The sequence below is a fragment of the Dioscorea cayenensis genome, chromosome 6, assembly GCF_009730915.1.
Source record: "Dioscorea cayenensis subsp. rotundata cultivar TDr96_F1 chromosome 6, TDr96_F1_v2_PseudoChromosome.rev07_lg8_w22 25.fasta, whole genome shotgun sequence".
NCBI classification, from domain to species: domain Eukaryota; kingdom Viridiplantae; phylum Streptophyta; class Magnoliopsida; order Dioscoreales; family Dioscoreaceae; genus Dioscorea; species Dioscorea cayenensis.
The window spans coordinates 17,565,233-17,582,117 of record NC_052476.1 but is presented as its reverse complement, the minus strand read 5'-3'; positions in this window follow the sequence as shown (position 1 = coordinate 17,582,117).

Here is a 16,885-nt window from a genome sequence, read left to right as displayed (position 1 = left end):
TTGGATACTTTTCTAGGTCAGTCACTTTCACTGTATACTTCAAAATTAAGATATATACAGAGAGTTCTTATGACACTGCTATTTTCTATTTTGTAAACACATAATTGTTAAGATGATGATTTGACGCCATAGTACAGGAAGTTTGCATCAACAATTTGAGAATTTTTTTTAGTTCTCTTTAGCGCTATGATAGCCTCTGATATAATTATTATTATTATTTACAAATATGAAAAGTGCATATATTGATAGGAGCATGCACACAAGAGCAATAACAGTCTCTTTGTGCACTCTCATCTAACTAATATGGAAATTAGATTATATGTCTATTTTCACAAACGAGAAACTTTGGCAGCACTGTCATTCTGTGCATTTTGAACTCGGACAATGAAGATTATGCAAACTTTATCCAGTACGGCGATACCTCTAGACCAAAATCCCTCTAGTTATATGGTACATAATATCTCTAATTACTTCAATTTTTTTATTCTATTGTTTGATATTATGACTTTAAATATTCCAACGAAACTTCATGAAAAGCTAGTGATTTATCAAGCTCAATTTATCTCTATGGAATATTAGGTTGATGTCCATAGTTACGGTTAAATTTTGTTTTTTTTTTTAAGATAATCCATGACTTAATTTTTTTTTTTAAAAAAAAGGTGCTTAATATTTTTTTTCAAGAGAAAATTTTGTTTATAGAGATGTATATACAAAATAGTGAACTATTTTTGCTCTACTTAAAATTCAATCTGAGCCATTTAATCTAAACAATACTCATCAGCTCATCTAAAAGCCGGTTGGCCTACAATGAGTTTAATCCTCACCGTCCATAAAAACAATCAAAAGATCAGACGGCTCAGAACTAATCAAAGTTCCCAAATCACCGAAACCATAAACCCCATCACCGGCATGACGGCTGAAGTCCCTGCTAGCGATGTCCCTCCGGTAGCTATAAATTTGCAGATTTGAAACAGTTTGGACTAAATTTGTGTTGTTTCACCTAATAAATTTTTTGTTGATTTGATGGTTTTTGGAGCATGCCCCATATGTGAATTAGATTGTTGTTATAAAAGATTCAAATAATTTTTTTGCTTGGATTGTGCAACTACAGAACGGATTTTTCGAGCGGACAACTCCTTTCTCGAGCGGACAACTCCTCTCCAGTTTCTGAAAGCACAACCTTCCTTCTTCTGAACCTCGTCTTCGCCCCCCTTGCCATGGCAAGCGGGGGACAATTTCCCCAGTCTCTCCCTCGGCCCCATTCCACTCAGTCCTGGGCTCAAGTAGCCTCTTCTTCTTTGCGTGCTCCGGCTCCTTCTCCTCTTCATAATCCTGATCTTCTTGTAAAATTAAAAAACTCTTCCCCGACTTTTGTCAAGTTTGATGGAGATTCTCTGTCCCGCGCTCATCAACGGTTCCAACATGCTCTATTCGATAAATTTTTTGGCAAACCGCCTCCGTTCGAACAAGTGAAGAAATCTCTGATGGATAAATGGGCTTTTGTTGGCGAGCTCCAAATCTCTGATCTCCCGAACGGATTTTTTGCTTATCCATCTGTCCCTCTCATGATGCCTCATGACATCTCCTCACTAATGGACCACTGGTCTATTAATGGTCTTACTCTTGACTTGCCCTTGGAAGCCTTTCTTGAGCCCGTCTTTGCTAAACTTACCACTCTGCTGCGTATGGGTTCAGTTTGCATAATTTACCGATTGAATTATGGGACGGTGAGTCCCTCGATACCGTCACTGCTCACATGGGTAATTTGTTGAAGATCGATGATCTTACTTTCAACTTAACCAGATCAAAATTTGCTAGAGTTTGTATTGATTTAGATCTCTCCAAGCCTCTAAGTCGCGGCTACGGGTTGGAGATGATTCTCGAGAGTTTTTGTTGTTGTCCTCTATGAAAGACTTCCTACTTTTACGTTATACAGTGGGGTTATAGGGACATGGATCTAAGTCACGCCCTCATGCAACAATAGGCTGAAGAAGGTAGAACTTCTCCACCCCTTCGGGATCCCCGAAGGTCGGCGGTCAGTTCTCACGGTCTTCAGATATCGCTGCTGAGAACGTGGACATGGATCATGCTTCTGATCAACCTCAAGGAGAGCAGAATCCTCCAACTGATCCCCCGGATTCTGAGTTTGGCTCTTGGATGCTTGTTTCCACTGCGCGTGGTCGTGCCCGGAGCCGTGGAGCTGGGTCCTTCCCTGTTTCGACTCGATGGCGGCGGCTGAGGAAACTAACGGCTCCCAACATCCCCCGTGATGTCCCATCCCGAGGCACTTGGATTGGTGTGAAAAGTCGTGGACGCGGCGGTACTTTCTCTTCTCGAGCCTCCCGATTTCATTATTATAACACTGACCTAGTTCCAATGGAGGATTCGTCTGCCCCATCTCCACTATCCGTTGACGACCTTGGAACCATACCCCCTCCTAACAATATCTCTGGCAATATCTCTGACAAAGGGACCTCTCTCCCCATGATGGAACAACTTCCAATAACTGCGCCTCTTCTCCAAACAGCGGTAGTCTCGACTGCAATTGTCACTTCCACCCCCCCAATCCCACTTCCTCGAAACATCCGCTCTGGTTCCCCCCTCCTGTTCTCCGTTCTTCTATTTCACCCTCTTCCCTCCCTGCTTCAAATCCTCTTGTGATTCCTCATTCCATGGCAGTAGATCATGTTCTATCTGTTCTTGGTAATGGAGAGTCGGAAGAGTGTGCAACGGACGACGAAGAAGTATCGGAGGGATCTGATGAAGATATGTCTGATGAAGATGACCCTAGCGACTCCATGACCCTCATTCAATACCAGACGGAGTCACGTTGGGACGCTTTGGTGAGAAAAGGGTCCTTTGTACCTGGCTCTTCTCTGAAGAAGGGAAGATTGGAAGTTGGAGAATCCTCATCTTGATCCTCGTCTTCTTGATCTTTTTTCATGTTTCCACCTCTTATGGAAGTGCTCTTTCTCAAGTTTGTTTTTGTTTTTCTCTCTATATGTTTTATGGTTGGGACTAAGATTGTATGTTGGAATTGTAGGGGGCTTTCCTCCAAAGGCGTAGTAACCGCATCCGTCATTTGATGCGAGACCCTACACCCTTCTTTTAGTTTGTCTTGTGGAGACTCGTGCTAATCTTGATCGTGCTCGATCGTTTTACGTGCCATGTTTACTCGTAGTGGAATTGGGCAGCCTTACTTGCCGATGGGTTTTTCGGTGGAGTTATCATTCTTTGGAATAAGCATCTCGGCCAGGTTTCCCTGATTGCTGTGTCTCGCCGCGCCCTCCATTTGGTTATTTCTTCGTCTCGTTTTACTAGCTGTATTATTTCTGTGATCTATAACTCTAATCACTTTACTTCTCAGCAAAAACTTTGGGTGGAGCTTTCCAAAATTTCGGCCTTGAGCTTTCCTTGGCTTATCATCGGTGATCTTAATACTATTGTTTGTCAAAATGAGCATCGTGGTGGCTCCTTTCGCTATTACTCCCGCAAGGCTTCGACTCTTACTGATTTCATTGACAGCAACAATTTAATTGATCTTAATTTTTCAGGGTATAGATATACTTGGTGTAACAATCAGACGGGTCTTTCCAGACGCTGGGCCCGTTTGGATCGTGGTTTGGTTAACCTTGCCTGGTTTTCTATTTTTTCTTCTTACTCTTTAGTTCATTTACCTCATATCTCTTCTGATCACGCCCCTCTCTTCCTGTTGCTTTCTTTACTTCCCTCTCGGCATAAGATTAACTTCAAGTTTAGTAATTTTTGGCTTGAATACTTGGGTTGCATTGATGCTGTTAGGGAGGCTTGGTCTTCCTCTCCTAATGGCAATCCTCTTCATGCTTTTACTCATCGCTTATCCCGTGCTCGTACTAATATTAACCCCTCTGGACGCTGCCATCAAGGAGACGGAAGACCGAATTCATTTTTTAGAAGCTGTTGATTCCCCTGATGTTGCTACTTCCAAATGCCTTATGAGTAATTATAACAGGTTCGAATCCCTGCAATATCAAAATTCCCTTAGATGGGCCCAGCGCGCTCATCTTCTTTGGTTGAAGGATGGAGACCGGAACACTACATTCTTTCATAACTCTGTACGCATTCGAACTCACTTTAACACTATCTCCCAGGTCTCTGATTCTTCTGGTAACTCTGCCTCTAATCACCCTGCGGTTGAGAGTTTATTCCTTAATTTTTATACTAATCTTTGGACAGACCACTCCAACAGTAATTTCACAGATATCTTTAATGCTCTTCCCAATGATCTTCCTACTCTATCTGAGGTAGAGGGTTCTTATCTTACCCGTCAGGTTACTCACGATGAAGTCTTTCAGGCATTACATGATCTTCCTTCTGGTAAATCCCCTGGACCTGACGGTTTTAATGTTGAATTTTATCGTTTCTTTTGGCTAGATATCGGGGATAGTCTCTTTGAGGCCATCTCCTACTTCTTTAACAACTCTGTGATGCCTATTTCTTGGGGTAGAACTTACATTGCTCTCATTCCTAAGAAAGATCACCCCAGGTTGGTTTCTGACTTTCGTCCCATATCTCTGTGCAATGTTAATTTTAAAATCGTGTCCAAAATTCTTGCTAATAGACTTAAAAGTGTTCTCCCTAATCTTATTAGTCGTGAGCAAGTGGGCTTTGTTTCTGGTCGGTGTTCGTTCGATAACATTATTGCGGTTCATGAGATTGTTCATTCGATGGAGCATGATATTAAGAACCCCCCTAGGATGTTAGCCAAAATTGATATTGAGAAAGCTTATGATTCTCTTTTTGGAGTGCAATTCTTGCCACTTTAGCTAAAATGAAGTTTCCCGATACTTGGATTTCTTGGATTGATACATGTCTTAGATCTAGCTCTTTTTCTCTCCTTATTAATGGTTCTCCTTCGACCTGGTTTTCTTCTTCCCGTGGTGTTCGGCAAGGTGACCCCATTTCTTCTTATCTTTTTATTCTTGTCTCTCAGAATCTCTCCTCTATCCTCAATCGTGCCCTCCACTCTGGCATGATTCCTGGATTTGACCCTAACCTTATTTGTAATTTTAACCACCTTATGTATGCTGATGATTTGGTTGTTATTACCAGAGCCTCTCGGCCTGCTGCCAGAAATCTCAAACTGTGCCTAGATATTTATTCTAGTTTGACTGGTCAAGTTGCTAACATTTCCAAATCTGCTATTTTTCTACCTTCTTGGTTTAATCACCGAGTGGCTAGAAGTATTAGATCTATTCTCCAATTCCCTACTGATTCTTTCCCCTTTATGTACCTTGGTGTCATGATTTCTCCTAAAAGACTCTACTCTAGTTTTTTCAAACCAATTGTCGATAAGATTTCCCGCACTTGTGCCAGATGGAAACATTCTAAACTTTCTCTAGCAGCCAAGTCCACCTTGATTAATTCCTCTCTGTTAGCGATTCCTACTTATTATCATGTCTGTTCTTCCTATTCCCAATTTTGTTCTTTGTGAGATTTCCAAAATTGTTCGACGCTTCTTTTGGCATAAAAGTGGCAATGGAAAGGGCATCCATGCAGTCTCTTGGAGTCGTATTACTATGGCAAAATCTGAGGGGGGTCTTGCTCATCGGAACTTAGCTATCGCTAAACATTCCCTCAAAGCTAAACATGTTTTCAATTACTTAAACAAGGCTGATATTACTTGGGTCAATATTGTTCAGCTCAAATATGGTCATGTTAATTTCTGGAAGGATTCCTTTCCTCGCAATTGCTCCTGGTTTTTTCTAGGCTTATATCATACTGCCAAAATTCTGAGGCCTTACTGCAGGATTCTTTCTGTTAATCCTTCCAATACTTCTATTTTATATGATTCATGGTGTTCAGATATTCCTATTGCTTTTATGCCCACTTTCATTAATATGCATACCAATCTAGATAACATCTCTTGCTCTGATTTGTGTATTAATAATAGTTGGGATTTTGATAGATTTTATAATATATTTGGTTCCCATGCGGGTGAGTTTATTTCTAGACTTGGCCGCATTGACCATTCCACCCCGAATGTGTGGGTCTGGGCTCCCAAAGCTGTGAATCATAAGATTGCTCCCAATGTTTATCATACCTTAAATTGTAACAATCTGTCTCCCTCACCTTGGATTGGGTGGAGTAAAATTTGGTCTTTAAAGGTTATGCCTCGTGTTAAGCATTTTCTTTGGCTGTTGTTTCATGGTCGTCTGGCTACCGCTGATTTTTTACATTCTATTCACTTGGGTCCTAGACGCAGCTGTGTTTTTTGTAATCTTTGTGATGAAACCCCTGAACATTTGTTTAATCATTGTGTTAAATCTCAAAGAACTTGGAATGCCTTATCTTCAATAACCTCTAAAAACTTCTCTTTTCCTGATGGTTTTTGTATGGGTTCCTGGCTGTCTCAGTCTTCTTTTTCCTCTAAATCTAAATCATTTATTGCTTTGACAGCCTGGTATATCTGGAAAGCTAGATGTGATGCCATTTTCAGGGATCTTAAGCCTAACTTTTCCAATATTGCTTACAGGGCTTCTTCTCAAGCTTTATCTCTCTTCTCTGTCGGCAAATCTCCCTGCAGGAACCTTATTCTCAATAACTTCTGTAAATTTGATGGCCCCTTCCTGTTTATTGCATCTGTTTGGAATCGCGCTACTCAAATTTACAGAGGTGCTTTCATGTTTGCTGATTCTTATTTTCAAATTCTTCTTGCAGGAAGACACTGCAATTCTGCTGATTCGTTGCTTTCTGCTGATCTGCAAAACCTTTATGGTGTTCTTTAGAATGTCTCCAATCTCAGTACTCAGCCCAAAGTTATCTTCATCACCAACTCCTTTGTCTTGGATGCTCTTCGATCCACTCATCATTCTTGTTCCTGGCAATTTCTTCATTGGATCAATGGCATCAACTGTCTTCTTCAGATTTTGGGCTCTCCTCGACTCTGCATCATCCCTCGCTCTAGCCTTAACATTATTATCAAGTTGGCCTCCCATGACTTCAATCATCATCAACTCTCTCTTTTTCATGCTGGCCATGATCTTCCACATTGGTTAATGAAGTTGTTTAACACTGCTGGTTTCTTTTTTTAGCTTCTCTGTTTCTCTCCTCTCTTTGTAGCTATTCTGTCTTTGTTTAGTTCTTGTCTTTGTTTTTCTTCCCTCTTTTTTTGTCTGGTTTTCTCATTCAATAAAAGCCTCTGGGCTCCTTTCAGATTCAAATATCCCCACTATGTATTAGCTTGCAACTTTTTGGTGCATAATATACTACTATATATATCCTTTTTTACTTTGTAAGTTTCACCATAGTATTGTTATCAATGACAATGATCATGCAAATTCTATGTTTGAATACATTGAGAATATTTATCCTGTCTCATTCTGGTAGAATAATGACATGTAGATCCTTGTTGATCTGCCATTTGGCACCATATACCAATAATTTATGCCAGTGCAAATGTAAGGAATTTGTGAAGAAATTGTAAGAGAACCTTTTTTTTTAATCCCAAGTTTGGATATTGGTAACTCATGCAATTGTGAATTTGTTATACAAAATATGCAAATAATATTCGGATGTGAAATGTTAATAAATAATATTAACTATTTTAAATAAGTACACAAGTACATGTACCTCGAACTCAATCACGTTTATGCAAGCAAGTTAGTAAAGCAAGATCTTTTAAATAACAACAATAAGATAATCAGAAGCGCGGCTGCGCCATTGTCCTAAGGAATATTTTTGCCTTTGCTTGTAAGTACTTCAAAAAATTCTCCCAGAGGTACATCCAGGATCCATCTTCTTTGAGCACAATCTAAAAGATGGTGATGGAGTTTCTTTTCAACATCAGATAACTAAAGAATATGGAAATCGGAAAATGAAACAGATGTAATCAAAGAGACATCCAAAAAGAAGATATTGTCTTATCTCGTTCGCTTCTTTTATGAACAATGAGTAAACATGTCCCAAAAGTCGTGTGATGATAACATGCTCCTCAATCAGCACAACCAACAGAAAAAAAAAAACCAAGTAAACAACACGTGTGGATAAAATCTTTTATAAAAAATATATATATATTGAGTTTTATTTATTAAATATGTTAAATAATCCAACAACCTTGAGCTTTTGCTGTCTCATCTTTAAGCCATGAAAAAGTAATGGACTTTTCAGACACTTCTGATGCACCAAACTTCTCATAGATTGCTATTTGTCCTTGGCCATAAATGTGAAGTACCATTCTTATAGATAAATGAAATATATAGGCAAGCAAATTTTGCTTAGTAATTGACTATCTTTTTATTTGTTTACCATTTGCCGGTGATAGTTGAATAGGTCCTGTGCATTTTTTTAGTTATCAATTGGTGGGATTCTATAGTGATTGGTTATGTTAGTAGAATGTTTTCATCAATAGAATTTGATGCCAGGTTCAAAAGCGGTGAAATTTTCTAGGTAAATTTTAGAATTTTTAATGAGTGTGTTGGGTTGTAGAACAGGCTACTCTTTGTTTTGGAATATTGATGGACTTTGTTGTGATAAAATTTAGTGTTCAAGAGAAAATTATGAAAGGCTATCTATATATTGATAAAAGCAAGGATATTTTACAGTAATTATAGAAATAGATTTTGCAAATAAAAGGATCACATATTAATACTTAGAAAATATAGATTCCTTCTTCTAAAGATAACCTATTACTGCAATCAGACACTACACCAAAAAAGTGTTTTTGAGGCGGTTTTAAAGCCCTATAGAGGCGGTTATAACCGCCTCTATAGGTATAGTGTTGGTTTTTTTACCCGCCTCTAAACCGCCTCGTATCAAGCCGGCTCTATACTTTAGAGCCGGTTTGTACCAACCGTTGGGGTAAGATTTATTTACGGAAGTGGTTTTTAATAACAAGAGTAGAGGCGATTATAACCGCCTCTATAGCTTCTAAGTTTTCATTACCTTTCAATAGTTTTCGAGGTGGTTATAACCGCCTCTATAGCTACTAAGTTTTCATTACCTTTCAATAGTTTTAGAGGCGGTTATAACCTCCTCTATAACTACTAAGTTTTCATTACCTTCTTATAAATGGTAGAGACAGTTATAACCGCCTCTATAGCTAATAATTTTTCATTAATCCTCAATAATTTTAGAGGTGGTTAACCACCTCTAAAAATTATAAGTGGTAGAAACGGTTATAACCGCCTCTATAGCTAATAATGTCTTGCATGTTCATACTTTTAAAGGTGGTTATAATCACCTCTAAATTTGTTCATTGAATTGAATTAAATTTTAATTTTTTTTCTATTAATAATAAATACATTTGTTAACTTGTAAATTAAAAACATAAAATTTTCATTACATACAAAAATATACTAAATTCAAATTCCTTGACCTTTATTGACATGCTATGAGTTAAAGTGTAATGTATTTTGAGTAATAACAAAATATAAGTGTTTTACACTATTTGTGTACTTTCATTACAAAATATTATTTGAGTTAATTACACAAAGTAAAAAAAACTTCATGTATCCTCATCTTCAACCCTCTTGATCTTTAACCATAAATTCTCCAAAATCTGCAAAAACATTAAACAAAATCCAATCTCCTTCAATCAAAATCCAATCTTGTATTAAGAACAACCAATTAAAACTTACACACAATACACTAATTTTAAAAAGAATTTAATTACAAATCTAATATTTTCAAAGGGCAAAAAGGTAAAAACAGGCAAGCAAAGAAACAAACAATCTAATAATGTCAATCAATGCACTTATTGAACCCACAATACACTAATTTTATATGGCATTCACATTCAAAAGATAGTATCCTCCATTGGAGCTTCTGAAATGACAAGATAGTTTTATATTCCTTGAAAATATTATAAACAATTAAAAAAAATAACTAATCTTATATTAGAAAAATCTCAACCAGAGAAGTCAGCTAGAAGTCATAACATTAAAAAATTATTGCCTTTAGAAACATGATAAACCGGTGATCACTTCAAGAATTGCAAGCAATCGTATCTCTTATGGCATGAAAGATATCAGACATAAAAACCATATCGACCACATGATGAAAAATTGTAAATTTTGAGCCAAAACTCTACTTGAAGCTAATATCCAACAACCCTTTTGAGCCACATGATGATTTTTAGAGGATATTCTTTTAAAAAAAACAATAACACAGTAATTACATGAAAAGACTGTACGGAACTACGAAACAAAAAAAAGTTAAACAACAAAACAGCAGAAAGCTCACCAGGTGGAACATTATCAGGTGAATTAGGCTGGAAAACCTTAGTGTGGTGATTCTTTTGGGCCACAATGACTTGGGAGACCACTTCTCATAAAGGAATTTGCCTGTCTGGAACAACTGACAACTTGCACACTCAATTCCCTTGCAACATTAGATGTACCTTGGAAAATAACAACCTAAATATGAATTACCAAGAATATAATATTAGGTGCAAACAATAATAAGTAAAAAAGGATTCTCATTTAATGCACAATAGCAAAGAGTGATCTTGAATTTCACCTGCAAATCATGCATAACACCCGAGGGAAAACCTTCCACCAATGGTTTAAAAAATAATAATAACAATAATGACACTAATATAGTAGAAGCCAAGAGGAATCTACCTCATTTTCATTAATTGCTGACATTCAAAGAATTTGGTGAAGAAGATCTGCTTGATGTGGATAAGGAACTTCTAGAAGTTGCGAAAGTTTGCTTAGGAACAATTTTGCAATATTGCAATGCTTGTTTGTACAAACTCTGTCAATGAACAAATCAGATCCCAAACAAGACCTATTGTAGAATTACACAAGCACTAGTAGGAAGGAAAGCTGAGTTGACTTGACAGATCATATGAGATGAATGATCTGATAAAAGCATAAAAGAAACAAAACAAGAAGCCTATGACGCATTTCAAAGGCAAAGGAATAAACATGCAACCAAGCAAAATGAAAAGCAACATTATGAAATATTAGTCATAGCTGGTGTCTAAGATTGTCAAAGAAACCATCAGATCCCAAAAGAACAATCCATTGCATTTGACTCCAACATCGTTGGTCAATAATTTTATCTTCTAACCTTAGTATGAAAATAAAGGATGTTTCCTTTTATGCATATGCCAAGCTACTATCCTACAACAAAGCTGTTGGACTTGGGAGCAAAATTTTCAACAAAAAATAATCCAAATTCGCAGATCACCTTTCTGTATTTTCAAAAGATGCAGCAGTACATAGGTTTTCCACAAAACAGAATAAAAATTAAAAAAACAATATTTGTGGGCTTTTGGCAATCCAGCTAATAATTGTCACTTATCATCCAAAGAGAAATAAGTTATAAGAACATTGTAAACATATCAACGTGCTTACCAATGCCCTACGATATTCTTTCTCCCCAAATAAAGCATCACCTTGAAGCACCTGCAACAAAAACAAGCAATTTCAATCATCCAAAATCAAGAAAACACTCATAGGAGAAAAAAAAAATCAATAGCTTCATGCTTGGGCAAAATGGATCATCCACAAAGACAAGATTTTACTTCAAGGAATGCACAAGAAAAGCTACAACAAGTAGATGGAATCCTTTTGATATTGGAAGAAAATTACTGGAGAAAAGTCTAGCATCATCACAAAAAAACACTCACATCAAAGGTTGGGGAAAAAATAGTAACTTGTGCAAAAAAAAAAAGGCCAATTTTTGAATTATAAGGCAAAATGATACAAGATCAGAAAATTAAATAAGATGTCCAAATTCTTGACTACTAACAACAGCAGCAAGTAGATACAAGATCAGTCCACAAGAAATAGAGCATAATTTTTCCACTAATGGTTTGAAATTAGGAGCAATTGAACTGTCACAAAGACCATTTTCAAGAAAAAAAAAGCACCATCAATAAAAAAAGACAAAACAAGAAAATAAAAAAACAAGCAGACTAAGTCAGAGAATTAACAAGAAAATCTTCAAATTCTTGAATATCAACACCATATACAACACTAGAAATCAGTTGACAACAAACCTAATTGTGAATACAGAATCATTTAAGAGTGAACGACAGTTTATTGAGAGGATTAAAAAGCAAGCAGACTTAAGTCATAGCAAAAGAAGAAAAAAAAAACATAAATTCAGGAAAAGGGATTTAATTCATGCAAATAAGCAACTCACAAGAAACTTAGATCAAGAAGCAGGGTTTCTTGCAAGGCCATTGTCAGGAAAACAACAAAACCAGCACAACATAAGCCCTAATCGTATCAAAACAATAAAAAAGGCATGAACAGAGAAATCATGTGAAGAGGGCAACCTCATGGTGACAAGCTAGCGAGCGGCATTGAGAGCTTCAGAGTGGGATTCACCAAGCATTTGGAGCTCAGCAATGACTCAGCGAGAGGAAAAGAGTAGCACACAGGCTCCGAGGAGACGCTGGAGAGCGTTGTCCGTAGGAACGAGGCCATGGAGAAGGAGGTGATGAACGAAGGTACCATCGCAGAGCACCTTGTAGGGTTCACAGAATCTAAAGCACGCTGAGTAGAACCTCACCGCCTTGTGGTGCCTTTTCTGCTTCTTCACCCTCATTGATAGAGCTCACCGGATCCCTAACCCTTTCTCATGGCGAAGGTGAGGCAGAAGAGTAGAGGGTTTTGCCGTCTGGATCAGAGGTGAGGTGGTCTTCGAGTGCACGGACTTTCTCATCATCGGTGAGGAATTTCGGGAGGGTCTCGGACTGAGAGATGGGGGCAGTGGCGAGGGATGGTTTGAGAGGGCGGTCGAGGGGGCAGCGAGGGAGAGAGCAGTTGCCGCGGTGGCGTAGGGGATGAGGGTTCTGAGAGGGTTGTCGTGGGGTCGGAGTTTGAAGGTGGCCCTAAGAGGGGTAGAGGGTTTGGGGAGGCGGGCACGAAGAGGCTAGGGCGGAGGAATTAGGGCAAGAGAGAGAGAGAGAGAGAGAGAGAGAGAGAGAGGATGGTTTTTTTTTAATTATTTTTTAAAACCAAAATGAATGTAGAGGGGTTTAACTAAACCGACACTAAAAATTTTTTTAAAAAAAATCCTATTTATTATAGAGGTGGTTTTTTAAAACCCTCTATTTAATTGCCTCTAAAGCTCATAAATGACGTAGTGAGAAAAGAACAAGAGTATGCTAATTTTTATTCCTTAGTAGTTGAATTTAGTAGATTACCTGCTAGTATTCACTGTCTTTTCTCAAGAACATTTATAGAAAAAAGGTTATGAGGATCTGAAATAAAATCTTAATAGTTGAGCCTATTTGTTGGCCGTTATCCTTTTGTGGCATAAAGTTTTGACATAGGGGTTTCTTAATCAAAACAGAAAATAACATGATAGCCTCCAAGGTAGTGAGCTACTTGGCCGTCTTATTTATTTATTTATTTGTTTTTCTTGGAGCAGTCTATTGTAACTTTATTCATGTGTCATTTTTGACTGAGTGCATGAGAAACAATTATATGTTATTAAAGTTTGCTGACAGATTTACAAGGAGCGTTGAAAGAATATCTTATAGCCAGAGGTATTGGTACAGAGCTGACAGATTTCCTTCTCAAATGCTTGCATTCAAAGGATCAAAATCAATATGTTACTTGATTGCGTACAATGGAAAGTTTATTAGCAAATCAACCATGAATCATGTATTTTTTATATCTTTATTCGAATTAATTAAAAAAATCAATTTAAAAAAAGAAGAAAAAATCAAATAAAAAGATATAGGAGGGCCAAAATGAAAAAATAAAATTTAAAAAAAGTGTGCCACAAATTGTCACATGGAAATAATAATAATAATTAAAATTAATTAAAATTAAAATTTTAAAAAAACAGTGAGAATATATATAAAGAATTTTTGAGATTAAAAAAAGAGAAATAAAAAAGAGTGGATAAAAAAGAATTTGGAAATAAAATGATGGTTCCGATGGGTTAGTGTGGTAAGATAAGTCACTCAAAAACTCATTTGAAGTTTGGGCACACACACACATAATCATGCAAGAGAAAGAAACCAAGCAAATTGGCAACCCAATTCGGCACAACCTTACCTACATCTGGGGGGCCAGACCCGGAGAATCAATCCACTAAAAGAGACTTAAGAATAAAGAGTACAACACTCTCTCACTCTCTCAAGACAAAGAATACCCCCTTAAGATTAACCGATGTCCAATCTCCTCAACCCTCACTAAAGGGTCTTCTCTCCTCGTGGCTCATCCAAGCTGGATCTCTTATATAGACGCACCAACGTCTAAATAAACCTTCCTCTTTTAGAATTCTCTGCGACTTCCTAACTTTGGACACCTTCCAAAGTTAGATGTTACAACACCCAGTTGCAACATGGTCCACCTTACTAAACATGACTGAGTTCTAGCCAGTTGCACCTGAATCTGCGACCTTCAACCTTCCCAGTTCCTTCAATCTGCCTCGTAGCAGTTAACTCAACCCGAGCTCCTCCTGCCTGCAGCTGCTTCCTTCCTCACGTCACTTCAGTAAGTCTCCCTCTCCCGAGGGACGTGCCCACCAAGGTACAGGCAACCATCTCACCATAGATGGTCACCGAAGATCTTCTAATCTTCTTTCCAAACATGGCCCAAGTTTGGTCTTCCCAAATAATTTCCGTTTGACTCATGGAAATATTGTTACTAAACTTGATCTCATCTTCATCCAAGTTTAGCCTTCAATATCGTCAAGCATGATCTTCAATCATCCATGCTTGGACCTTCAAATCTCTAATCATATCTCATGTAATCTTCTATCAATCTCCACACATGATTAGTCTCCTTGAATAGCTCCGCCCATAATTAGCCCTTGTATCTTCCTTCAAATTGTGTTGCTAAATATGGTCTTGATAATCACCTTGACACCTTGCCTTAGTTTGTGTCTTCAAATATCTTCACATCAAACTAAGCTCCATGCTTTCTTCATGATTTTGAATTCTTGCCAGTGATAGAATATTCCTCTTTGAAATAGATCTTTTTCAAAAAGGAGCTCTATCAAAGATATGATTTATCATCCCCGATCTTACCAAGGATAGATAAACATACTTTAAATAAAACTTACCCTTCTTGAAGAGATCTTATAGACTTGATGCACTTTCCAAAAATAGTTGATATTCACATGACTTTATTGAGAGGAATATCTCCTAAACATAATCTTCATTTTGATCTTCTAATCCTTGTATCTTCACATGTCATGATAACAACATTTTGCCACATCATCATCCTAGTCATTACTTCCCTTACTAAGTCATCATAGCCACATCACCTTCCTCTTGCCATGTCATTACTCGGTTTGTTATATAATGTCAATCCATGTCATCAGACTTAACATAAAAGAATTTGAAATTTAAAATAAAAATTAAAAAGAAAATCTTGCAACAAACAGCGAGTGAGTGGCAGAGGTGAACAAAAAGATAAAAAAAAGGGAAAAAATATAGAGAGTTTTTTTTAGAAGGAAAAAAGAGAGAGAGATTGGAGAAGAAAATAGAAAAAAAGAAGAGGAGGAGAGGAAGAAGAGATCTTTGTTTTTTTAGGGAAGGAGACAGAGAGTATTAAGAGAAGAATAAAAAAAGAAGATGTTGAGAAGAGAGAGAAGGTGACGGGAAGCTCATCTGTCTCACTGGAGAAGAAAATGGTGAAAAAAGAACAAAAGGAAAACAAAGAGAAGTCAGGCAATTAAAAAGGTTATGATTCTCTGAATGTTAAGTTCTTAGCATGATGTATATGTATACATAATTTGTAGCATGTATGCTTCGAAAGTCTTTACATGTTGAGATGGATTATATTTGAAAGCCATTAACTATGATGGGCCCCACATGTTTACATTCTTATGATGATGCCTTGTCTTATGTAATGAGAGATTGCTTTCTATCATATGTTTAGCATGTATACATTCACAAGTCTTTTGATGACTCTCTCTGCAATCCCATCCCATTTATGTCCATATTTCCTCACTTCACACCCCATCCTCTCCTTTGTCATTGTGAAATTAAAAAAAAGAAGCATCATGTTTTTTTTAATAACCTTGATGATCACCTCCACTTTAGACCATGTCATTGTTTTATTGCAAGAATGAACTTTCCAAAAAAAACTTGCACCACTTGTGTTACCATGCATGTGAAATGTGTACATCACTCATACATGATGTTTAAGCTCAATAACTACTATCAAACATTTTTTGTTTTTGGCTTCTTAGATGTATACATTGTCATAGTCAGGATATGAGATATTTAAGAGTTTTTGTACAAATTGATGCTTACATGTCATGATTAGAATGAAGCCTTAATTTAGTAAGAATCACCTTTTTAGGCTATCAGTTAAAAAATGGAATATTCACAAAAATTATGAAAAATGTAGAAGCGTATAAAATTTCAAGAATTTATTTGTGAAGTTTATGGGAAAATGCCAAAAATAGAAAATTCGACTCATCTGCAAAGTTTCTAAAAAAATGGGAAATATAGGAGTTTGCACACCTATTTGTAAAAAAGGATCCCTAGGAAGATATAAAAAAAAGGGAGTTATTTGCAAAAGTTTGAGTGGAGATGTGAAAAGGAGAAACCTACCTGGAGGTCTTGACACTCTTCCGGGTTGAGAGGAAAATTTATAAAATCTCTTCAAACCCACCTTCAGGTCTTGACACTTTTGGGGGTAGAGAGAAAAAATTTATAAAATTCCTTGAAGTCCACTGTGAGGTCTTGACACTCTTGGGGGTAGAGAGAAAAATTTATAAAATTTTTCCAAACCTACCTTGAGGTCATGACATTCTTGGGGGTAGAGATAAAAAACTTCTTTGAACTCACTTTGAGGTCTTTTGACACTCTTTGGAGTGAAAGGAAGAGTAAATAAAAAAATTATGAAAATCTCACTTTGAACTCACTTTAAGGTCCTTTGACACTCACTAGAGTGAAAGAAAGAGCAAATGAAAAAAT